This window comes from Miscanthus floridulus, chromosome 9 (genome assembly GCF_019320115.1).
Source record: "Miscanthus floridulus cultivar M001 chromosome 9, ASM1932011v1, whole genome shotgun sequence".
NCBI classification, from domain to species: domain Eukaryota; kingdom Viridiplantae; phylum Streptophyta; class Magnoliopsida; order Poales; family Poaceae; genus Miscanthus; species Miscanthus floridulus.
Window position 1 is genome coordinate 32,062,630 of NC_089588.1, and position 26,066 is coordinate 32,088,695.

Sequence of the window (26,066 nt, forward strand, 5' to 3'; positions counted from 1 at the left end):
CTATCTAGGATACCTCGCCGACATCATCATCTCTTGCTCCAAACTGTATCTTCTACTAGATTCCTCAAATATCTACCCTTCACTAGTCCATGATGGATAGTTCCCCCAATGCAACCATTCTCAAATTCCTCAGTTACCATATCATCTTTCTTGTACATTTTGTTGGAACCTTGTTGAAGTCCTTCTAGTGTAACTTCAACCTACGACATTGTTGGTCTTTGTTCACCTCTTATGTTTTTATAGGATGCTGCAAGCATAACAACTTGTTCTACTCCTGTGCCTCTTTCCTCTAGGACTTGTGGATCCATTATCTAGACATGGTTTCTAGAGGCAAGTAGATTGAGGAAATGTGGAACAAGGCCACCATATTCATTGGACAAATGTGAACAAGTTGGTTTCTTCCTGGTGAGTAGCTCCACGAGAATTACACCAAATCTATAAACATCACTTTTCTCAGAAAGACGTCCAGTGTGAAAGCACTCTGGATCCAAGTATCCAAATGTTCCCTGTACCCTTGTTGTCAACCCTTTGTTGTCTATCGGAATGTACCTTGAAGCTCAAAAGTCGGATATCTTTGATGTCATTGTATCATCAAGAAGTATGTTACTAGACTTGATGTCGCTATAGATTATTGGGATTGAAACTGACGAGTGAAGATAGGCAAGAGAAGTAGCTATTTCAGTTGCTATCCTCAACCTGCTATTCCATGATAGTGACCTTTTTGGTTCTTCAATATGAAGATGGTGATAAAGGGTCCCATTGGGAATAAACTCATACACCAACAATGGCACCTCGGTCTCTAGGCAACATTCAAAGAGTTTGAATACATTCTTATGGTTGATCTGTGAGAGGATTGCTACCTCATTTATGAACTCATTTATTTCTTTCTGGACTGTAATCTTTGACTTCTTGATGGCTACAACATGTTAGTCTGATAACATTCCTTTGTAAACAGTACCATGACCACTGCCACCAAGTTCACGATCTTTGTCGAAATTGTCGGTGGCCTTTGCAAGCTCATCCAATGGTATTATCATCCTCTCTGCAATATCTACCTTTTGGGACACCAGCTGTTGCAACAATAGTCCGCGATTTTGCTTGAGGTACTTTTGTTTCAGTAGTTTTGTTCTAGTGCTGTTTTAACTTGTGGAGTAGGACCAATATACCCAGAACCGATAGAAGGAGCACTAGACCACTTGCAACTGACAAACCAATGATTAATCCTAAAAGTGTACATACGCATGCACTATATATTATGATCATTTTCTCAAGCTACACAATATATATGGTACAATGGCAACCAAAGCATCATCGAGACATGAGAATCTATCAGTGGCCGCGCACTTGTTGGGGACCTGATGACACAGCCTTTAGGCTTAGAAGCGTTGCCATGGGTTCCCCGCGGGCACCGACACTCATAGCGCCCAGGCAAATTGTTACAGTAGCCGCCCAAGCACGAATGGCGGTAGCACCGGGATGTTAACTCGACAATATCTGTAGCCAATGAGAATGAACAACAAACAACAATGGAAGCCTCCGAAAGAATCACTACGCCAGATTTGCACAGCACTATCGGCATCATCACTACCAGATTTGTGAGAACCGGCAGTGATGTACCTTCACTGCCAGTTATGAGCTTGAAAATGAAAAAATGATTGGGTCTGGGCTAAAACTGGCAGTGAAGGACCACATCACTGCCGGTTTGTGGCTTGAACCGGCAGTATTTTAGCAGCCACTCATCACTGCCGGTTTAAGCCAAGAGCCGACAGTGATTAGGCTCTATCACTGTCGGTTCTAGCCAAGAACCGACAGTGATAAGCCTACAACACAAAAAGGCTGCAACCGTCCTCTCCTTCCTCCTCTCTTCCATCCCAAGAACAGAGGCGCACGTTTGGACCCTTCCCTCCATTGTTGCGTCTGCTCTTCACCATGAAGCTAGTGCTTGGATTTTGAAGAATGGCCTGATCTTTTTGCTTTAAGGTTAGTAACAAACATCCACTCCTTTGATTTTGTTGCTTAATTAGCTTCGTTTTGATGCCTACATTACTTGATTCTCATTCTAGTTCTTTCTCCATTCTAGAGAGCACTTTTCCAATTGGACATTTGTGCAAGGCTCAAATTGTGGTGAATCCATCATCCAAACGGTTGGTGTCTATGAACACATTTAAATTCCTAGCTAATTATTCCATGGTGGTCAAGATCATCATTATGTGATGCTATAATTAGTTCTTAGAAGTAGAGTAGAATAGATGTTCTTCATTATTGCGCAATAATTGTTTTTTACTACGATTTTTAATTTACAGGGCCGGGGCTACCAATTTCAATTTTCCAATAATTAGTGTACAATAATGTTTCCCAAAAATGGTACTTTTGAGCTATAATTGTTGTTCATGAAGCTCGATTTCTTATTAATTCTTTGTAATTACTGTCTCAAGTATTTTTTTATGCAGAGATGGATCGAGAGTGGATGCATCTGACCCAAACGGACAAGCGGTACATGCATGGTGTCAGCCAGTTTATCACCGATGCCAAAGCCTATGCTAGGGAATGGGAACCCTGTCTTCTGCCCATGCAAAGATTGCAAGAATCATAGGAACTTTAGTCAAATTGAGTCTATACGATCGCACTTGATTACCAGGGGGTTCATGCCAAACTATACGATATGGACTATGCATGGCGAGGTTGGTGTGAATGTTCTATAGGAAAACGATGATGATGTTGACATGCCTAATGTAGCCATCCACGATGCTGATGAGGAACCCGGTGTCAATACGGAACCTATGGCCACAGTTAATAATGTGTTTAGGAACACTGCTAGCTGACGACACCGAGGATAACGATGGCATTTCTCAGCTGCTACGTAATGTAGAGACCGGATGTCTTAGTGAAAGACAGCTGAGAAAGCTAGAGAAAATGAGACAAGATGGCAAAACACCATTGTATAGGGATTGTCCAATGAGCAAACTAGAAGCCAACATCATGCTGTTAGAGTTCAAATCGACAAACGGATTGAGCGATAAAGGCTTCGATCAGTTGTTAGGTATAATAAGGAAAATGCTCCTAGAAAAAAATGAGTTGCCAGAAAAGACATACTTGGCCAAGCAAATGATCTGCCCCATCGGCCTCGAGGTTGAAAAAATCCACGCGTGTTCCAATGATTGCATATTGTACCGTGAGAAAAATACAAAGACTTGGACAAGTGCCCAAGTGTGAAGCTCCACTGGTACAAGGAAGGGCCATCAGATGAGGGTACCAAGACTAGAGGAGGTCCTATAAAGGTCGTTTGGTATTTCCCTATAGCTCCCCGGCTGCATAGGCTATTTGCATGTGCAAAGTCAGCCAAGCTGTTGCGCTGGCATGGCGAAGAGCGTAAGAAAGATACAATGATGAGGCACCCTGCCGATGGGCATGACTGGAGGACTATCAATACTATGTTCTATAAGGACATCGGTGGAGAGGTAAGGCACCTTTGGTTTGCTTTGAGCACAGATGGGATGAATCCTTTCGACCAGGTTAGAAGCAATCATAGCACCTGGCCAGTGACGCTCTGTATATACAACCTTCACCTTGGGTCTGTATGAAGCGGTCGTACATCCAGATGCCACTACTGATCCAAGGGCCAAGACAACCTGTGAATGACATCGATGTATTTCTAGAACCAGTGATCGATGAACTAGTGGAGATGTTTGAAAAGGGTGTGCCGGATGTTTGGGATGAGTATAAAAAGGAACATGTCACGATCAAGGGAGTACTTATCGCTACAATCACCGACCTGCCAGGTCGAGGTTTGTTGTCCGGAGAGAAGACAAAAGGCTATACTAGATGTGTCGAGTGCTTGGACGACACCGATGCGGTAAATCTATCCAAATAACTCAAAGATAGTTTATATGGGACACCGTAGGTTCCTACCTAAGGATCACCCTTACCGCAGGAACAGAAAAGATTTCAACGGTACTATTGAGAAACGCTTAGCTCCAAAATATCGAGACTGGGCCTGCGATACTTCGAGAACTCAACAAACTGGAGGTTGTCCTTGGAAGGGGGACAATGCAGTAGCAGCGCCTAATGGGAGCGTTTGGAAGAAAAAATCTGTATTCTGGAAACTACCTTACTGTCCATTTCTGAGTGTACGCCACTGTCTTGATCCCATGCACATCACTAAAAATGTGTGCGCTAATACTCTTAACACCTTGATGGACACCGGGGGGACATCGAAGGATTCACTAGCTACACGCGTGGACATGCAACACTTGGGAATCAGGAAGGAGCTGCATCCGTGGAGCTAGAGAATAGAATGGCTAGTTCGAACTTCCGGTTGCGTCATGGACATTGAAGAAGGAAGAAAAGCGTGCGCTTATTTCTTTCTTCAATGAACTCAAAGTCCTGACGGGCTACTATGTGAACCCGAAGAGGCTAGTGAACATGAGAGAACTCAAGTTCAACTATGGCCCTATGAAGGCCCATGACTGTCATGTCATTATGACTCAGCTGCTCCCTGTTGCCTCTGTGTGGTATCCTCCCCCCAAAGGTCCGCGCCCCAATCATAAAGCTTTGCTCGTTCTTCAACGTGATCTCAAAAAAGGTCATTGATGTGTCCATGCTAGAGCAGCTGCAGCGGGACATAGCCGAAACTCTCGTTAGGCTTGAGATGCATTTCCCACCGACTTAGCTTTGATATCTCATTGCATCTACTCATTCATCTTGTTGACCAAATTAGAGCCCTTGGCCTAATATACCGTGCATCAGATGTTCCCTTTTGAAAGATTGATGAAAGTTTTCAGGAGGTATGTTAGGAACAGATTCAGGCCAGAAGGGGACATGGTTGAAGGATGGTCAACGGAGGAGGCCATTGAGTTCTGCGCATATTATCTGGACATCAAAAGGGTCGGAGTTCTAGAATCTCGTCACTGAGGGAAGACTACGTGGCAAAGGAACGATTGGGGAGAAATCTGTTACAGTAGACGACCCCTATTTCTTTTAGATAGGCACAGTTTGTGTTCTCTAGCAAGCCGAGGGTGTGATGCCATACATTGACGAGCACAGGCAATAGCTGCAAACTCTGTATCCGAGCAGGTCACATGGCTTGGCTGGATAAAAAACATAAGGAGGAATTTGTCAACTGGTTGCGACGTCGCTTGCTTGGAATAAAGTTGGGTAATCAACTAGATGCCTTAGCCAAGGGACCTTCGAGTACATATCTTAAGTACCAAGGGTATGAGATCAATGGATTCACATTTTACACAAAAAAGCAAGATGGAAAGAAGCACATACCAAAATTGTGGTGTTCATTTTGATGCTCACGATGAAAACGGCAATGTGCAGGCGACATACTATGGTTTCATAGAGAAGATATGGGAGCTAGCCTATGGTCCATTGAAGGCAGCTCTTTTTCGCTGCCAGTGGGTCTGGCTCGAGGAAATCAACACTGACAGCGAAGGGTTCACTACCATTGATCTCACTAAGACCTGCATACAGAGACGACCCCTTCGTCCTTGCAAGAGATGTTATGCAAGTCTTTTATGCAAGGGACAACAAGACAAAAGGAAGGCTAAAAGTAGTCCTAGAAGGGAAAAGGAAGATTGTCGGTGTCGATGGAGTGACGGACGATGAAGACTACAGGGGCTATTAAGAAATGCCTCCATTCGGGGCGAACGTACCCCTACCTATCATTCAAGAGGGTGACGAACCTGCTTACGTATGGCTTGATCATAATGAGGCCCTCATTGTTGATGCACCTAAAGATAGTTAGATTATTGTTAACTATGTAATCATTATGCACATAACCATGAAGGATGTTTGATCCTGATGAAACTCTCATCTCCTCTCTCCTCCTCGTTAATACTCTGCCAACTCAGTAAATATGCCGACGTATCATTTCTAAACTTTACTCTCTGAATTTAAACACCAGCTAAATATAAATATATATATATGTATATGTCTAGACTTCCGATAGAAGGACATTAGGGTGGCCATTCTCTTCTGAGCTACTACTAGTAGTAGAGGATCCATAGCTCCTCGGTGCCACTGGTCCCCAACCAGTTTGTAGTCCATGCTCGCAATACTCGAAGGAGCCTAGCCCTGGCGTCGAGGAGCTGTGGATCCCTCACTACTAGTAGTAGCTCGGAAGAGAATGGCCGCCCCAATGTCCTTCTATCAGGAAGTCTAGACATATATATTATAAAATTGAAACAAAAAATTTAAAATTTGGGCCGCCTGGGACTCAAACACGGGTCTCGGGGGCTAAGTTGCGGAGTCTTAACCAGTTGAGGCAGTTGGACGGAATTCGAAAGGTAGGGAAAAGTTATACTACTTAACCCCTAACTAGTACAGCCACATCACTGCCGGTTTGAGGAATGGCCCGGCAGTGATGGTTCCTCATCACTGTCGGTTTAGAATTACAACCGGCAATGATGAGCAATTTCCCAAAGTCATTTAATAATTTATAAAATTGAAACAAAAAATTTGGGCCACCTGGGACTCGAACACGGGTACTCTGAGGGCTAAGCTGCAGGAGTCTTAACCGTTGAGCCAGTGGGTGGTATTCGAAATAATTGGAAAAGTTATCCTACTTAACCCTTTACTGCTACACCCACATCACTGCCGGTTTGATGATTCACCCGGCAGTGATAATTCCTCATCACGGTCGGTTTAGAGTTAAAAACCTGACAGTGATAACTCCATTCACTATCGGTTTTTAAACTAAAACCGACAGTGATGTGTAGATGCTCCTCACATGTCAACAGTGCTCCCACTGACCACAATAGTTGGAACACTGCTCCCACCTACCCCGACAACTTTAGTTTAGAAATAAAAATATACCACGACTGCTATCCCCTATAAAATGGCCCTCGGCCAGGAGCTAGCCTCTCCATGCATTTTGGTTTTAGCCAGGCCTTATCAGCCATGATACAATGTTTTTCTCTCATAACAAACCACATATATCGTTATGCGTCGTAGTCCACCAAAATGGTGCACACAAGAGGTACTAGAAGAATGCTACTAAAGATAGAGCAACGCCGAAGATTGGAGATGCCACGAGGTTCACAGAGCCATCCATTGTGGTGCGCATCTAGGAAAAAGGCCATGTACAGACAAGGCGGATTCATCGATGCCACCTTGTCATCTCCAACCGGTATAGCTCGTAGACCACCTCGGTGCTGCTGTTTGCCCCTAGTTGGTGCTAGAAGAATGCTACTGAGGTGGTTACATTATAATGTGTTGATACACATTGATTGTAACATTGACCTGTACGCAAATAGGTCTTTGTTATCGTATATGGAATTTTAGTGTAAGGTCTTTGTTATCGTATATGTAATTTATTTCTAATATTTTTGTTATTTTTTGATGTATTTCATTACTATCTAAATAAATATATCGTTGTTGTTAAAACTTTCCCACTGTACTATCTAAATAAATATATCCTTTACATATATGCACCTTCACTGTCGGTTCTACTTAAAAACCGACAGTGATGTCCATGCCCCCTATATAAAACAAACCACTCGGCCACATACATCGATCCCACCCACCCACGAACTCTCACAGTCTCATTTCTCACGTTTCACTCTCACTTCTCAAGAAATCCACTCTCTCTACGTGATTTGGTCATGGCTCCTGCATTTTTCAATGGTATTGATATGTTGTCTTCTCCAATATTCTATCTATATTCATTTGATCTATATTTATATTCATGTTTCTTTGCATTCTACATTTATATATATTCTTATTCCTTGCATTCGATCTATATTTAATTATGTTGCCATATTTTACTTGGAAGAATTTTTTGTGCATATATTTTATGTTCATATTTTTTGGCATTTTATCGATCAGGTGGTATGAACAACGGACCTCCCCCACCACAAGAACCAGGTTTCCACCCTGGCGATGAGCCATTCGCTCCTAATGTGGCCATTCCACGGTTCCCTGTTCCAGCTATTGTATGAAATATTTTCCAACATCTTTTGTTTTTTGATGCTAACAAATAAGTAGTAATTAGTTTAATATCATTGTTGCATACATATATGTCGCAGACTATATCCCCAATAGATTGGCTGCGAACAGCACTTAGCTGGTTCTTTATCTCGGACATCGTCGAGAACACGGCATCTAATGCAAGTCGGTCGGCTATGGACGTGTGAACTCAGTTTTTTCCATCCCTTTGAGGGGTGCAAATCATCAGAACCATATCCACGAGACTGAGAAGACAGAGCCCGGACGTGATAAGCGCCCAATTTAGTGATGTGCGCATCTGTTTAGAGGCACCTTCGACATGTTTGCTATGATGTGCCTGATTTCTCGCACTTCAAGGCACTTGCTTTGAATGCTGGTGATATCCCCGTCCCGCAAGCAAGCGAATGGTTTGCGAGCTACAACCGTGCGGATGTGGTAAAATAGTCACTTATACCTGAGTCGTGGTTATTTGTTGTTTATTATTGTAATAACATTCTCTATTTTTTTCTTTTTCTCCACATGTAGATTGCGCTCCAGGACCTTACCTATGCTGCATGTGGCTTGTGGGCCGTTCTAGACCAAGCTACGGAGCAACTCGGGTACGATTGGGACTTCTGCAATGGTAACCTCGGCCAGCTCACTATAGAAGGACGCCAGTACTGCATAAGGATTACTAACAGGGGCAGTGGTCGTTCAGTAGGTTACATCTATGGCCGACCATTCTTTCGGTATTGTGAGGCACGAGAGAGTGCACTCATACGGGCATTGGACTTCATCGATACAAGCGGATACATAATCCGTGACATCAATTACCATATATGGCTATAGAGGCATGTTAGTGTGCGTGGCCCGATCGAACCCGGCAGTGATTCCGATAGTAATTAATGTTTATTAGGTTGGTTTCAAGGTCGTAGTTTAATTGGGTTCTAATTTTAATTTTTACGGCTTTGTGTGTTTAATTATTGTCATGCATGTAATTCATGTAATATTTATTGGACAACTAGAAATATACATTCTGGTGTCGTATTTGTCTCAAACTTTTTCTTAGGCTTGCACATGTCATGTGTGAAGGAAACACCAAGTTTGGGAATTTTTCGGAGATGGTTTGCTACTTTCTGAGATTTAATTCAATTTCCGCGCGACGACACCGATTAATTATAGGTTGAACTGAGTCTACCCACGAAAAGATCCGGAATGGTGTCAAACTTTTACACAGGCTCTAATGTGCCATAGGGATAAGAATTTTATAGAGGTGGATAACAAAATCTATTGGGTCCAAGATGAAATTCACCCTCTTTTGTCTCATTCGGCACAGAGAAAAATATAATAAATAAAAAAACTGATCAGAAAAACCCTCAGATGTTGTGTGGGGTCTTAATCTGGGTGTACATGCTTGCCAAAAAAACTTCAAGCCATTTCGATATAGGCAGAGTATACATGCTTCACAGAGGTACATGTGCCTTTTAATCGAACTATAAGTATACACATAGGTTATCAAGTTTTCTATGGTTCATAGGACATTATGGTGTTGTATTCATCTCAAACTTTTTCTTAGGACTTGCATGTGCCACGTGTGAAGGAAACATCAAGTTTGGGATTTTTCGGATATGGTTTGCTACATTCTGAGGTTTAATTGAATTTCCGCGCGACGACACCGATTAATTATAGGTTGAACTGAGTCTACCCACGAAAAGATCCGAAATGGTGCCAAACTTTTACACACGCTCTAATGTGCCCTAGGGATAAGAATTTTGTGGAGGTGGATGACAAAATCTATTGGGTCCAAGATGAAATTCACCCTCTTTTGTCTCATTCGGCGAAGAAAAAATATAATAAATAAAGAAACTAATAAGAAAAACCTCAGATCCTGTGTGCGGTCTTAATTTGGGTGTACATGCTTGTCAAAAAAATTTCAAGCCATTTCGATATAGGCGGAGTATACATGCTTCACAGAGGTACATGTGCCTTTTCATCGAACCATGACTATACACATAGGTTATCAAGGTTTCTGTGGTTCATAGGTATTCCGGTGTCGTATTCGTCTCAAACTTTTTCTTAGGCTTGCACAGTGCCACGTGTGAAGGAAACACCAAGTTTGAGGATTTTTCAGAGATGGTTTGCTACTTTCTGAGGTTTAATTGAATTTCCTGCACGACGACACCAATTAATTATAGGTTGAACTGAGTCTACCCACGAAAAGATCCGGAATGGTGCCAAACTTTTACACAGGCTCTAATGTGCCCTAGGGATAAGAATTTTGTGGAGGTGGATGAAAAAATCTATTGGGTCCAAGATGAAATTCACCCTCTTTTGTCTCATTCAGCACACAGAAAAATATAATAAATAAAAAACTGATCAGAAAAACCTAAGATCCTATGTGGGGTCTTAATTTGGGTGTACAAGCTTGCCAAAAAAATTTCAAGCCATTTCGACATAGGAATACATATGCTTCTATTTATTCAGTATATAAAAGAAATTTTTAATATATATAAACATCACTAGTCGGTTTGTAAAAAACTGGCATTGATGAGAATAAACCGACAGTGATACTAGTTTATCACTGTCGATTTATTTTAAAAACCGGCAGTGATATATAAAAAATTTAAAAAAATTGTGCCAGCCCTCGGGTTCGAGCGTGGGTCTCGGGCTATAGATTTCAGAGACTTAACCGCTGCGCTAGTATAGGATGTGTGCCAAGGGTTATTTACTTTTTCTTTTGACCTTTAGGGCCACTTAAAAAATTATAAAATAGAACAAAAAAATTGGGCCGCACTAGGGACTCGAACACGGGTCTCAGGGGCTAAGTTGAGGGGTCTTAACCGTTGCGCCAGTAGGAGGAGTTCGAAAGAAAACGAAAACTTATCCTACTTAACACTTAACTGCTACACAACATCACTGCCGGTTTGGGGAATGACCCGATAGTGATGTACCCCATCACTGTCGGTTTACAAGCAGAACCGGCAGTGATGAGCTATTTCCCGTAATAAATTAATAATTTATAAAATAGAACAAAAAAATTTAGGCCACCTAGGACTCGAACACAGGTCTCGGGGGCTAAGTTGAGGGGTCTTAACCATTGCGTCAGTAGGAGGAGTTTGAAAGAAAACGAAAACTTATCCTATTTAACACCTAACTTAACACCTAACTACTACACCACATCACTGCCGGTTTGGGGAATGACCCGCCAGTGATGTACCCCATCACTGTCGATTTACATGCAGAACCGGCAGTAATGAGCTACTGGTATAAAAATGGCGTGGGTTGAAATTATCCAAATTCATTTCAACCCCGCGCCAACCCCTCCCCCCGCGCTGCCGGAGCACCACCCCATGTCGGAGACCACCCCACACCGGAGCACCGCCCGAGCACCGCCCCATGCCGGATCACTGCCCCATGCTAGAGCACCGCCCCACGCCGTCCACCCCCCAAGCCAGAGTACCGCGCTGTCCGTGCCAAGCTAGAGCACCGCGCCATCTATCCCGCAGCTGAGGCCTTTAGGAGCGCGTGGACAGCTGCTTTCCCACCCCCTACGGTGAGTGCGTGGCTCACTTGCCCGCTATGTGTCTGATGAAATGTCCCACAGCTACTTACTTGAATCAGTAGAGGCTTTTCATTTACCAAGTACTACAACTTATTGTTTGATATGATAATTTACTTGCCATAATTTATGTTACTGCTACTTTATTGCAATGCTAGCATACAGTTTGATCATGAATGTCTAGTCTGTAGTGCCACCGATGCTCAATGTTTTTGGATGTGAGGATGGAGTATATATATTTTAGACCTATAGAACTAATATATGCACATCTTAGCATGGACCAGATAGGTACAAGTACAACTACAACCAATTTCTAAAAGATTTGGGTCTTCTTACTCCTTTCACAAATCTCATTCCTAGAGCTGATTATGAGTCACTTCAAGTTTTCAAGCTTGTGCAAAAGCCAAGATAAAGAAAAGTTAATTGGACTGAGGCTAACTACAAGCAAACGAGGGTTGTTCGATCAGTATCAGGCAGGAAGAAACAATCATTATCAAAGAAGATTGGAATTTGGAAAGATGCTTACCTGCACTGATACTTGTGAAAGAACCTCGCGCCGATGGTTGGGGGATTTATAGTGAGACTGAAGACTCTGAGACATCTCTAGGAGTATATCCAAAAGTCTTAAACTGGCTCTCTAAATCATCATTTGGTTTTTAACGAATAAAAAATATTCTTTATATCTTTCCTACATCTAACAACTTTTCTTTATCTTGTATGCATTGTAGAGGGTTCAATGCACTTAGACTAAGGTTATGATGACTTAATATATTAATTGGACTGAGGCTATGGTCATGTGCAATGATGATATAATCATAAGTTGTAGTAACTATTACTGAGGCACGTGAATAGCTATTTTCCAAACACTCCTATCTATGCAATGGTTGTGTGTTATTCATAAATATATTAAATTTTATAAGAATACATCATGTTTGAATGACAACCTAATTTACTTAAATGTATAGGCAACCATGGCATGGTATGTAGTGCATGTTGGTCATGTGCCTGGGATTTATCGAACCTGGGAAGATTGCTATGCTCAAGTCAATCGCTACCCTGGTAATTTGCACAAAAAATACAACACAGAAGCTGAAGCTTTGAGGGCCTACTATAGTCATCTGGCCTACCTTGCAAACCATGGGCAACCGGCCTACTATGGTCCAATGAATGCAAACCATGGCCATCCGCTGGCACTGGAGATTGAAGAGAAGCCACCCTCCGGAGATGTGAAGATTAGGAGAATTGCTCCTTGGTCTTGGAAAGATGTCATGCTTTTATTTATGGCTATGGTCATTGCTTTTCTTATTTGGAAGTTGATGTAGGCTTAGTTTCGTAGAATAGTAGGTGGACTTTGTTGTATGTGGTCAATCAAACAATGAATTTGTTCTAGGTGAACATATGCTATTATTTGACTTTGTTGTATGTGGACTTATTATTAGACTTTGCTTTAAACATATTAATATATATATGAACATATGCTATTAGTAGTTGTCCACAGCCAAAACTAACCACGATCGTGTCACAGCCATGACTCATCATCGCCTGTTACCCCATCGTCGAAGAACAGATCGGCAACAAGAAGCGACTGATATCGCTGAGGATGGGAGAGCCGTATGATCCGACAAACGGTGATGGCTGTCAATTAGGATGGTGAGAACGAGCAGCCATGGACCCCGTCCGACCTGCTCGATCTGGGTCAAAATGACCAAGATGGCCAGGTAACTTTGGTATCATGTGACTATGTAGCCACACACGCTAATCAATTGAGAGGGTCATAACTTACTTGGTGTCTCTAGCAGGAGCCTTCGCCGACCGAGGAGCCAGAGGGTTCGGGTAGCAGGAAGGCCTAGATCCAAGCGAGGCGTATCAAAGATTCCTATTGGTAGGAATGCACACTGGCACATTACTGAGTTCGATGAATTCGGGGATCCACTCTCACCGCCTATAGCTTTGACCAAATACAAGACTATCCTCGGGTTACTTGTTAGGGACTTCATCCCGATTAGGTACAGGAAGTGGATTGGGAAAGATGATGACCCATGGAGGGTTCCTAAAAGTGAGAAGGATTACATATGGGATGTCAAGATCCCAGAGTATTTCACTTTCCCAACCGAGTATGACAGGGAGTTAGTCAAGAAAAAAGCAAAAGAAATCATGGGGACATGCTTCAAGAATTTCAAGGGGACATTGTACAAGAATTTTGTCCTCCAAAATAAAGAGCCAGATTTCGATGGTGGACAGTTTAGCAAGCAGAAGGACTTCTGGCAGGATTTCAAGGAATATAGGTTATCCGAGGAGTACTTAGCACTGAGCAGGAAGAATAAGGAGAACTCGCAGAAAGCGACGAATCCTCATCATCTCGGCTCTCGTGGCTACGCCAAAAAGATGCTAGAATTTGAAGCAGAACTTCAAAAGATGGATCGCCTTGCTGAGGAAGGCGTTCAGGTTGAGACCGCCGATTGGGAGGCCAGATCGGTATTATACTGTATGGGGAGGAATGTACGGCACGCCGAGGATGGGAGCTTTAGCTCCACAAATCAACCCATGAGCGAACTCATCTAGAGGATCTCCCAGGTAACTAAGGAGGTGAGGCAAGGGACTCGCACTTCTAATAGGGAGAAAGACGTGCTCACCCAAGCACTCAGAACCAAGGAGCACCCTGGTCGCACTAGAGGAACCGGTGTTGTTCCTTGGAAACTAGCATTCCCCAAGAATCTAACACTTACCGGAGCCGCTCGAGGGGTAGAGCGGAACATGAGGCAGAGTATTTGAGGTGACTAAAAGAGATGGAAGACAGAATGGAAGCACGGATTGAGGCGACTGTTGAAGCGCGAGTCGAGCAAATTTTGCTATCCAAGGGGTCAGGAGTACCACAAAACCCTACTCCTACTGCCTTTAGCCCACAGTTTAGGGGTCACAAGCAGCTGCGGATCGACCCCGCTCGACGAAGAAGAGGCGAATGTGCATCATCCGGTGGACGACATCAATGAACCCATCAATGTCAAGTTGTACATCCATTAGGAATGGACAAAGGACAAGGTGGCGCTCGGCCAGGCCTGGCCTGCGGGAGACGGACAATTAATGGCCGCCCAATTCCACAGGGGTACGCTCGCATCACCATTGACTAGAATACTTGATAAGAAGTATAACAAGATACCCATTGAGTACCCCGTAGCGGAAGACAGGCCTGAAACTTGGTCAAAACAAGGGCTCTCAAGTGGCCTGGCGCAAGCGCTTCATTAAGCTTGACCATCAATTGTCCTCTGATGATGAGGACGACTGCGAGTCTTCGTCCCACCCGCGATGATCACTCACCATCTCCCAATAGAGATCACTCCACTCCTCATCTGGAGCCATCACCCCGAGAAGACAGAGGTCTCCTTCTATTCCTCCTCGTCCGACTCCATCTTCATCAGCCCTGAGAAAAGAGACTCCTCCTCCTCCTCCTCCATCTTCATCAGCGTCGGGAAAACAGAATTCTCGTCGTCATCCTCCTCCTCCTCCACCTCAGCCCAAAACAAGATCAAGGACATCCTCGCAGTCACAGAAAAGGTCCTTGGATTCGGTCGCTAATGCTCCCAAAGTGGACCAACAGAAAAGAAAAAGGTCGTTCAGTGGCAGCGTTACCACCTTGATGAAAGAAAAATTTACTAGCACACATCTCGAAGGAAGATTGTGTTAGTTTCTTCAATCTCTGTGCCTCACTGCCTTCGTTTTTGTTGAAGTCCGAATTCAAAAGGCAAACACAGAATAAATACGCTACAACAAGAGACGAAGAAATACACAATAAAGATTTAAGAAACATACAGAAGTACGTCGAAGACAACCCTAGGATTAACCATGGAAGAGGCCGCGAACATCTATTATGATGTACAAGGGACGGGAACACCGGCAATGAAGTATGAAAGGGGCAATCTTTTGGTTCCCGATCATGAGTATAAAAATCTGACAACATATATGCGCCAGTTACATGAATATTACATGGCTCAAGCAACAGAGACGGACGACTTTGGTTTTGAGGTTATTATCCGTTCGCCACATGTTTTCCATTATCCTGAAGAAGAGAAGTTCGATGTCGAGTGGGAGTGCTTGTTCCAGCTATACCAGAAACGCTATCTCGATGTTCAAATGTTGACGCTGTGGACTATGTAAGTACCCTACACGCACGATATTACAATTAACTACTCTCTCGAGACACAAATTGTTAACTTTTGAGCACTTCCCATGATTTTATGTAGGTGTATAGCAAAATTTTGCATTCTAAAAAGCAAATGGGATTACATAGGCTTCTTGGACCCCTTGCGAGTCAATAAGAGGACATGTCTAGGCCTCCATGGATGTGACGTGGAAGACCTGAAACAGAGATTGATTGTTGTTTTCGACGAATTCACGATGAAGAAGAAAACCCACATACTTCTAGCCTACAACTGCGAGTATGTGTTCTCGGCTTTTAATTTTATGCTTCTTTTTTCGTTAAGATTATTCGATAATTAGGATTCTGTGATTGCAGCAACCATTTTGTCTTCATTTGTGTCAATCTTGCCAAAAATCTGATCGAGGTGTGGGACTCGAAGAAAAAACCATTTCATCATCTGGATGCACTGGTGGCAGTGCTGAATTAGTAAGCGATCCTAATAACATATTATTTTCTAATCACACATACCGCTTTCTAATGTTTCTCCCTTTAATGTTGCTCAGTGTCCGAAGAAGACATATCGGTGGGACGCCGGTCCCATTCAAGGTTGTCGAAATGGAGGGGAAGTACCTATCACAGCCGGCGGAAAACAATGAATGCGGGTTTTATGTAATGTGGGCAATGCTTCGCTATATCGGCTGGAAATCGGAAGAAGCCGATAAGTTGGTGTGTATAATCCCTATTTCATTTATGTCTATTAATAATTCAACAAAATGATTTACTGTTCCTCTTTGGATATCATCTTTTTTGAACGACAGCGCAAGAAATATAACCACCAAAGGACTGTTAGACATGGAGATCGTCGCACTGCAATCGGAGCTTGCAAAATTCATCTTAGCCAAGGTATTGGAAAAAGATGGAGTATTTTCATTGCACAATCCGTGAAGTACAAGGACCAGTATGGCCCAGAGTGGCTCGCCAGATTATTGTAAGAAGTCCGAGAAGCATTGCACAATCTGTGAAGTCCGAGAACATTTCTTTTTTATTTTGAGGGATCGAGATCTGGATAAGAACATTTAAACTGTAACCGTAACATTTGTAATATTTAATATTGATGGACATGTCGTCTACGTAGCGTATATAAAGCGAAACCCGATTCCACGAAAAAATATAAATTAAAATCAATTATAAAATAATAAAATACGAACGGGCCATCACTGCCAGGTTAGCAACGAACCGACAGTGTTGTCGTAACCATCACTGCCGGTTATCAACAAACCGACAATGTTGTCTTGCTCAACACTGTCGGCTTGAGCCATGAACCGACAGTGTTGGCTTGCTCAACACTGCCGGCTTGAGCCATGAACCGACAAGTGTTGGCTTGCTCAATACTGTTGGCTTGAGCCAAGAACCGACACTCTTGATGCAACCATCATTGTCGGTTGGGACTACAAACCTGGCAGTGTTGTTCAACTAGACACTGTCGGGTGGAGCCAGGAACCAACACTGTTGTCTGTAGATCAGTGTCGGTTTTTAAGAACCGACAGTGATGTCAACCCCCCATCACTGCCGGTATGCCACTGTCGGTTCAAAATCCGACAGTGAAGGGGGTTTTTTGAACCGATAATAATGTCCAGATCTGGGGTAATGAATAACAAACATTGAGAAACATGCATATACTAGTGAATAGATATGCATGAGGAGGAATTAGTACTGACCTTGGCATCCATCGGCGACGTAAGGGTTGTCATCGTAGCCCTTGGAGCAGTGGCATGACCTTGGCATCCATCGGCGACGTAAGGGTTGTCATCGTAGCCCTTGGAGCAGTGGCACGTAAAGTCTCCATTCTCTTGCCGGCAGTCGCTGTGCTTGCTCTTGCAGAGGTGGCTGAGCACATCCACTGGGCACTTGCCTGAGTTGTCGGCAGCAGGAGCTGGCAAGCCTTGCTTAACGGCCCATTGTAGAACAATGGGAGATGACATGTAACTGATGATCTGATCATTCATGTTGAAGATCTTCTGCCACTGATCAGTCAACCCCACTTCCGAGATGAACGCCAATGCGTAGTACCACGGCCAATTATCATAATGATGATGGTTGCCATTATTCCCGTTTAGCGCTTTGAATTCCACTGTCTTGGGCGTGCTGCCTGCAGGGATGGGCGCCTGGCAGCAGCCATCGTGGCCGGAGCAGTACCCGCGGTGGCTTTGTGTTGGGACTGGCGGCGGCCCACCAGCACCACGATCCCCGCCGGAGCTGCTGCAGACAGCTCGGCTGATGATACTGTCGCCATTGTTGCTATTCCTGTTGCTGCTGCTGTCGTTTCTGTACTCCCCGTAGAGGGTAGCACGCACGTCCCACCCAGACAAGGACTTGCGCAAGGAGATGTGGGCGACCTGGAGGGTGTCGTTGCCGTTGCCGTGGAGAAGCAGCCGCGGGGGATTGTGGCTTGTGTCGCAGGTGAGGTTGAACCCGGGCCAGTAGCATGCAGCGTGAGGGCACGAAGCCGAAGGGGTACGGCACGCGCACGTCGCCGCAGTCAATTGGGTGTCCTGACTACTCGATTGGCACACGCTGACGACGCTGGTATATTATTGGTTGGCACATGCCACCTGCGGTGATTCCTTCCCGGATAAAACAAGGGAACAGTCAAGAACATTAGCGTGTTAGGTATGCATGTGAACTGGGTGGACTCAATTATGCAGTGTGTAACTACGGTCACATACCGAGTTAAACTAAATGGGGTATTAACATATCCCTTTGTGCGCGAACTGATTATAGGTTAGTTGACTAGGCTCTTTGTGGTGGAACCTACCTACCCAGATTTGAGTCCTCGATTTGACACTGGTGCTCGCATTTTTCTGGATTTATTCTAGAATTTAACGGAGCTATACTTTCAATGGTAGACGAAATAGCTGGCATAGCACGACTACAAACACACAATCGTTGCCGAGCTTTGTGCAGAAGGGTTCTCGGCCTTGATACAACAAGTAGAGGAGGAATTCGTGAATTTCGAGATCTACGGGCTCAAAAAAAAAACTGCTTCGGAGGTGCTCATAACATATCCGGCTCAATCCTTCGGAGGTGCTTATAGGGATAGGGTTTACGTTTGTATGTTCATATGGGTGAGTGTGCGTGCGTGTTGTGGACTTCATCGTTGTACTGTGTAAAACGGCTCAGTCCTTTGGAGGTGCTCATAGAGTTAGGGTTTGCATACGTGTGTTTATCGGGGTGAGTGTGCGTGCGTGTTGTGGATGTCGTCGTTGTACTGTGTAAAACAGCCAGCGTAGCACTTGACTACAAACACACAATCGTTGCCCAGCTTTGTGTAGAAGGGTTCTTGGCCTTGATACAGAAAGCAGAGGAGAAATTCGTGAATTTCGAGATCTACCAGCTAAAAAAAACATAATCTCCTTCGGAGATGCTCATAAGTGTCGGGTTTATGTACGTGTGTTCATATGGGTGAGTGTGCGTGCGTGTTGTGGATGTTGTCGTTGTACTTTGTAATTCTAAAAAACATATCCCTTTGTGCCTGAATAGGGGGGCACATACCCTTTATTCTTTTCTGAACCAAAAGGCTGGAGCTCTGCCGCTCAATTAAGAAGAATAGCATGGGTGTTTTGTACTGTGTAATTCTAAAAAAAACATATACCCTGAATAGGGGGCATAGACTATTCTTTTCTGAACCAAAAGGCTGGAGCTCTGCTGCTCAATTAAAAAGAATAGAGGTTCACACGACAACATGACACACTCTCCTACCCACATAACAGCCGGCGTAGCACTTGACTACAACACACAATCGTTGCCAAGCTTTGTGCAGAAGGGTTCTCGGCCTTGATATAGAAAGCAGAGGAGGAAGGCAGGATAGGAGGAATAAAGATCTGTCATATATAGTTCCAAGCATGTTTCACCTGTTTTTTGCCAACGACTCATTACTTTTGATTCTTGCAAATGGGGAGGATGCTACGCATTTTCAAGGTATACTAGACCTCTATGAAGAGTGCTATGGACATGTCATCAGTATATAAAGAAAAGTCTATCGTGATATTCAGCAGAAACACCAAGAGTAAGAAGACAGCAGCTGTCATGCAAGCTCTGAACTTAACCCAGGAAACCTTTAATGACAAGTATTTAGGTTTACCCGTACGTGTTAGGTAATCGAGAACAAAAACCTTTGAATATTTAAAGGATAGGGTGTGCCAGCAGAAACAAGGATGAAAGGAGAGGTTATTGTCAAATGCTGGTAAAGATGTTGTCAAAAAAAGGCTGGTAAAGAAGTGTTCATAAAAGCTAGGGGGCAAGCGATTCCGACCTATGCTATGGGGCTATGGGCTGTTTTGACCTAACTAAAGACATGTGCGACCAGATAAGCCATATCATCTGCAAATATTGGTGGAGTCAACAAGACAAGGAGAAAATGCATTGGGTCAGTTGGGATAGAATGAAGCTACCAAAAGAAAGAGGGGGCATGGGGTTGATTAGGGACATTATATTCACTCTTTCAACATTGCCATGCTATCTAAACAAGGGTGGCATTTGGCTCAAAATTCCAACCCTCTGTGTGTGCCAGATTCTCAAAGCAAAGTACTTCCATTCAACAGATGTTCTACATGCACGACCATACGAGGGCACGTCGTCGTACACTTGGAGAAGTATCCTAAAAGGTGTGGAGCTGTCAGTAGCCATGCTGATCGAGTGCCAGAAGCTTCATCTGAAGATGGTGGAAGATTGAGAATTGGGCTCGTGGTGCATCGGCAGGCCAGGCCGAAGAAATAGAACCCGAATGTATATGGCCCACTCTGGAGCATGCAAGGAGTTGTGCGTCGAAGCACTAGAAGCCATCAGCTACCTGCCTGCGGCTACAGAGGTAGCGATGCACGTGTAATAGGATCATCGATTGTTTGAATCAAACTGAACTCGAACTATCCAATCCTGTCCTCGTTACCTATCTCTGTTCTTCTTCTTCCCCACGCCAGCTACATTGCCACCGTAGAGCCACCTGGCCTTTAGACTCCATTGGGAACGGGCACGCAGCTGGAGGTGAGGGGTGCTTGGCAGCAGGAAGTACTGTGTCTGTGGCCTCGTGGTGGTCGTTTATGAAGCCGACGCCGCCGTCGCTCCTGGTGCAGAAGTAGGCACAGCCGCTGACGATCTTGGTCCTTTCTTTGTTCTTCCCTGATGATGTCCGCGGAAATCGTCGCCATGATGTTGCATCCGGAGACGACGAGCTTGTTTCGAGTCGACAGTAGGTAGCCGTTCTCCCTGAAGCCGCAGCAGAACTCGAGCAAGGCATTCCAACTGAGTCACGTTAGGTCGCCGAGCAGCAGTCGCTGGGGCTGGTGGCGCGTGTTGCGAGTGAGGTTGAGCCCCGGTAGCAACTAGCAACCGTAGGGCCCGAGTCGAACGGGTACGGCACGCTCACATTGTCACAGGTGGTGTATTTCTCGGTCGGTGTACCGAGAGCCAGTGGTGGAGCTCATCAGTTGCCACGTCTAGGGCCACTGCCTCTCCTTCCTCTTTGCTGGGCCGGGAGTTGACAAGATTTGGCCCAAAACAACATATAGTATAAGGGGGATTTTGGGCCACGCCTAGGACCATGGCCCTAGGCCCAAATCCGCCCCTGCCGAGAGCTTCTTCTTTGTATAAAAACCATGGGCCGATCTTCCCCCTATTGCTAGTCGAGCTTTTTTATTACACCCTACGTTCAAAATTATATGACGTTTTGACTTTTCTAGATATATAGCTTTTGCTATGTAGTTAGATATACAATATATCTAGATACATAGTAAGACTAATGTCTCTAGAAAGCCAAAACGTGTTATAATTTGTATTGGATGGAGTAGTACCTTTTTTAAGAAAAAAACTAATCAAATTGGATTAGAGATGGATTGAACCAACAATGTAACTAGAATTGCATTTTTCTATGATGGAGGGAGTACATAGTTGTGGAAGATCGTCTGATGAACTTTTTTTTCTTTTTCTTTATACATATAAGGGCTCAAACGCAGGCGCCAATCTTCTAGCCCAAGCATTCCGATATAATCACCTAATAATGCGCCCGGCACTTTTGTATCTTCTATTTTTATGTAGATTCGGCCCATGAGCTGATTTATGGTCCTGTTGTTGTATGGCTTGATTTCTTCTGGTCCGAGCATTTCGACCCAATCACTTATCACTGTCATCTAACGCAATCGGCAATGATAGTCCGATAGTAATTGCTTATTCTGGCATAGTTGTAGTAACGTAGTGTGCATGCATATAATCCATCCATCCCAAATTAAATTAATTATCAATATTCTGTGAGCTAAAACTGGTATCACTTGATATATTAGAGCATCTTGAAGTGACTCTCCATATCCTTCTTAAATGTTACGAATAGAGACTTTGGTGAAAAACTACCTAGTGATTTAGAGAGTGAAATTTAGAGATGCTCTTATGAAATATATTTTCATGATGTATTTTTTATGCTATAGATGTTGTTATCCTTGATCAAACTTAAACTAATATGACTTAATTGGGGTGACTCTAGAAAACTATTTACTTAAGTGTCTGCATCTAAACATTTTCTTTTAAAAGATCCGATACAAGTATTTGAAGCCAGCGCCTTTCGCAAATTTATTTTTCTATACGAGGCACGAACACACATCCGTGGACCGTGTGGGCCTCATGTGTTCGTCAGTAACTCAGTATAACATGCGCTGAACGTGTACGTATAGGAAAAGAGGGCGACATGTACACCGACCGAGCACGCGGGCGATCTCGACCCTGAGCGGTTGTGCCGGATGCTCAGTTTTGGACAACCCGCAGTTTATGACAAGGCACCAGTGCCGTCTAACACATGACTTTGTGTTGTGTTATTCCAAGAGAAGCTGTACGAATCAACTGGTAAATGGGGATGAGTGAGACAAGACAAATTTAAAAGCAATTTACTATCTCGATCACATCTGGATTACACTTTTATTAAGGGCCCGTTCGTTTCGTCTAATTCCCAGCCATATCGCTTCCCGGCGATGGGTGGTCCGTATAAAATACGTTAACATTCCTGGCCGGATTCGTTCCGGTGCTCCATTCCGTGTGAAACGAACGTGCCCTAAAGGTGGAGAGTGGATACAGTGGAATCGTGCTACCGAAACAAAAGTGATGGTGAGAAACGGTGCATTGAGTTTAACCATCATGCACATGTATAGTTACTCCTAGGAGAAGTTAACGAATCCTCTTATGCTAATGTGCAAACAGAGCAGTGCTACCTAGGGCACCTTGCAGACATCATCATCTCTTGCTCCAAACTGTTTCTTCTACTACTTGGTTTCTCAATTACCTCGTGGACCGGCTTCACCAGCAAAGGCTCGGCCCAGCAGACAACGTTGCGAACGACGCACAACTCCTGGATCGGCCCAAATACCTGAACGACAGGCCAAAAGGGCCATCCAATCTCCGATCGGAAGGCCTGGCAGAGGAGGAACGGCGCCCGATTCCGACTCCGGCCCGCCTCTCCGACCGGAGCGCTCATTTTCGACTACAGCCCACCTCCGGACGGTCTCTCCGACCGAAAGACCTGGCCAAAACACCCCTTCCGACTCCGACCCGCATCTCTGACCGGGAATGCACTGAACCCTTGCTTACAGCTCCTCTCCGACTGGCGAAATCAGAGCCGACTAGGACCAACTGACCGGGGACGCCTGCTCGTTAAGAACCAAGAAATGGACGGAGAAGGTAAGGCAGGGCACTCAAGTCAACCGCAATACAAAGGACCGTACCCTGTACACCTGTAGGACAATACCAACACCCTTCCTAGCGTGTCAGAACTCAAGCAGTGTTGTGGGCGCCGACATTTGCCATACAGTGTTGTGGGCACCATCAACTCCCATACTAGACAAACACGGTAAGGCTCCCCCACATGTCTCTGGGCATCAACAGTGTTGTGGGCGCCGACATTTACCATACCAGACGAGCACGGTAAAACCACTTGCATACCTCTGGGCATCAACAGTGTGGCAGGCACCGACGTCTGCCATACCAGAAGAAGACGACGCAACCTCCCACATGTATATGACATTAACAGTAAAGGGGATGCGCTCTCTCCCAAAAAGAAGATCGATCAGTTCACTTACATTGATTCACCCTATGTAACTTTAGACACTCTAAAGTTATACCGAGCACACGCTCGAACACTTAGCACATAGCGGGGCTCCCGTCACTCTCGGCCCTTCAGACTAGAGTCCGACTGGACCTCTTGTATCCCCCATCTTTCTCCCTTCCGTTTGTAACCCCACAGCAAACTTCGAGCACCTAGGTTCAGGAATAAAGTCACCGACCGACTCAAACTGGACGTAGAGCACGTTGCCTGAACCAGTATAAATCCTGTGTCATTGAGTGCTCCGATCACAACATACAGCAAAACTATAAATATTTACGTGTTGGTCACTTTCTGCATCGACAGTTGGCGCCATCCGTGGGGAAGACGATGTACATTCATACTTTTGGTCATCGGATGGCCCACTTTTCCGCCACCTTCGCCATGACGGGCTCAAGCGATACGACTCGCTTTAGCTCGTTGGAGTTTTCTGCACTCCCACCTATTGGGATGTGGGTTCCACCCGTCTTCGAGCCGTCCTAGGCCTTCCTCTTCGGAAGCCTGGACTTCGTCGCTGACCGGTTCGACGAACTACACCTCCGCGAGGAGGCACTTGCTCTGGCGCCCGTCGGAGGGGCGCCCTCCGTCGGCTCCGGGATACCCAACGACTTCAACAACGAGGCACCTGCGCTTCATTCCGAGCAAACGCTCGGCTCAAACCCCGCTGTGAGCAATATACGTTATGTTATTTACTCGCTATTTACTATCTTTCGCCGATTATCCAGAGGGACTGCGTTGTCCGCACCGCAACCACCGTACGACCAGTTCCCCTATGGCCTCGCGTCCCCTGCGGACACGTACGCCCGGGGGCTCCAAAAAATGCTGATGCCGCCTCCTCTCGCATTCGAATTCGTGGGGATGGCGAGCTATGATCCCACCTGTTTCCTCGACCTCATGGATGACGATGTTGAGAGTGACAGCTCCAGCATCAGCGATGTGGCACCTAGCCACCGTCCGTCCCGAGAGTGCACAATGGCGGATGCTTCGGGACAGCCGTCGGTGGTAGCGGAGTCCTTGCAGACTCACACCCCTCCAGACCATCGTGCGGGGACCCTCGTGCTCACACGAGAGCACAGCGAGGAGCTACGACAACGGCGGCAGAACCAACCACCACCTGCACCGGCGCGCTCGGCGCCCCACACTGCGCCCCGTGCGCATGACTCGGCAAGTGGGGCCTAAGGGTCGTGCCTGCCAGGTCTAACACAACATCATGGACGGGGGGAACGATCCCCCACAGTTCGCTCGGGCTGGCCAGAACATCGCCGATGTGGCAATACTTCTGCGCGGCCTTCCCGAGCCGAACGACCCCAGGAATAGATGATCCACCGGAACCTCCGGGCACTGGTGGAGACCGCCGCCGTTCAATAGGCGGAGAGCTCCACGTCACGACACCAACTTGCGGCCTCTCCCCCCACTAGGGGAGTGGGGATGCACAAGACGAATCGCTCCACCCGCTCACCGCTACAACCGCCGAGCGCGGCACAGGAGGCCGCATCTGCTCCCCGACTTGACCTGGCGCCCGCTTCGCACCGACCGCCTGTACATGAGGGCGCGGTGACCATGTTCGCTTCTCCTCCCGTTCGCCGACGGCGTCCTCGGTCACAGCATGCTTCCTCGACGTAGGAACATTGTCGCACCTCTCTGGCTCCTGCTCGCCACCAGCGGACGCGGCCACAGGATCGTGATGCTCCACCGAGGTCGCAACAACTTCCCGGCTTTCCTCCTCCTCGGAGAAGATCATGTCATCGCCCACCTCTATGGGGTCCTCCGACTCGAGCTCTGACTCGACGTCACTCCTATTTTCCCCAGTCCGCACGTGCTGGGTGATCTCCTTCTCATGCTTCCGCTGAGCCTCCTCGGCTTTCTTCTTATTCTTGGCATCTACCGCCTCCTTCTAGGTGGCCTGCCGAGCCGCGCCCTCTGGCCCCTTTGGGAGGTGCGGTCGGGACTTGTAAACTCCAAGTTCCTACGAAATAGGTGACTCAATCAAAAAATAGGAGAACAAAGGGGAAAAGAACATGGAGTAAAGAGAGGGGAGCATACTAGTTTGGACACCACAGAGGAGTTAAGTGGTCCGGGCTTTCCATCAACGTTCTCTTTGGGCCTCAGCTGCAACACCCGGTCAAGGCGACTCCAGACCTCATCGTTCGGTAGCTCCTCCGGCGACGCACGATCGGGGTCCGTCCGGCCGCGGTACTTCCACATCGGTCACGACCTCTCCGCCAGCGGATCAACCCGACGGTGGAAGAGGGTGTGGAACACCCGCACCCCGTCAAGGCCACGCCGCACGAGCTTCTGGAGCTCCGCCT

At 45.6% G+C, this 26,066-nt stretch overlaps 1 pseudogene; it reads right to left on the reverse strand.

Annotated features, from left to right (window-relative positions):
* Positions 1-25,498, reverse strand: LOC136479596 (wall-associated receptor kinase 2-like; annotated as a pseudogene).
* Between the last annotated feature and the right edge of the window lie 568 nt (positions 25,499-26,066).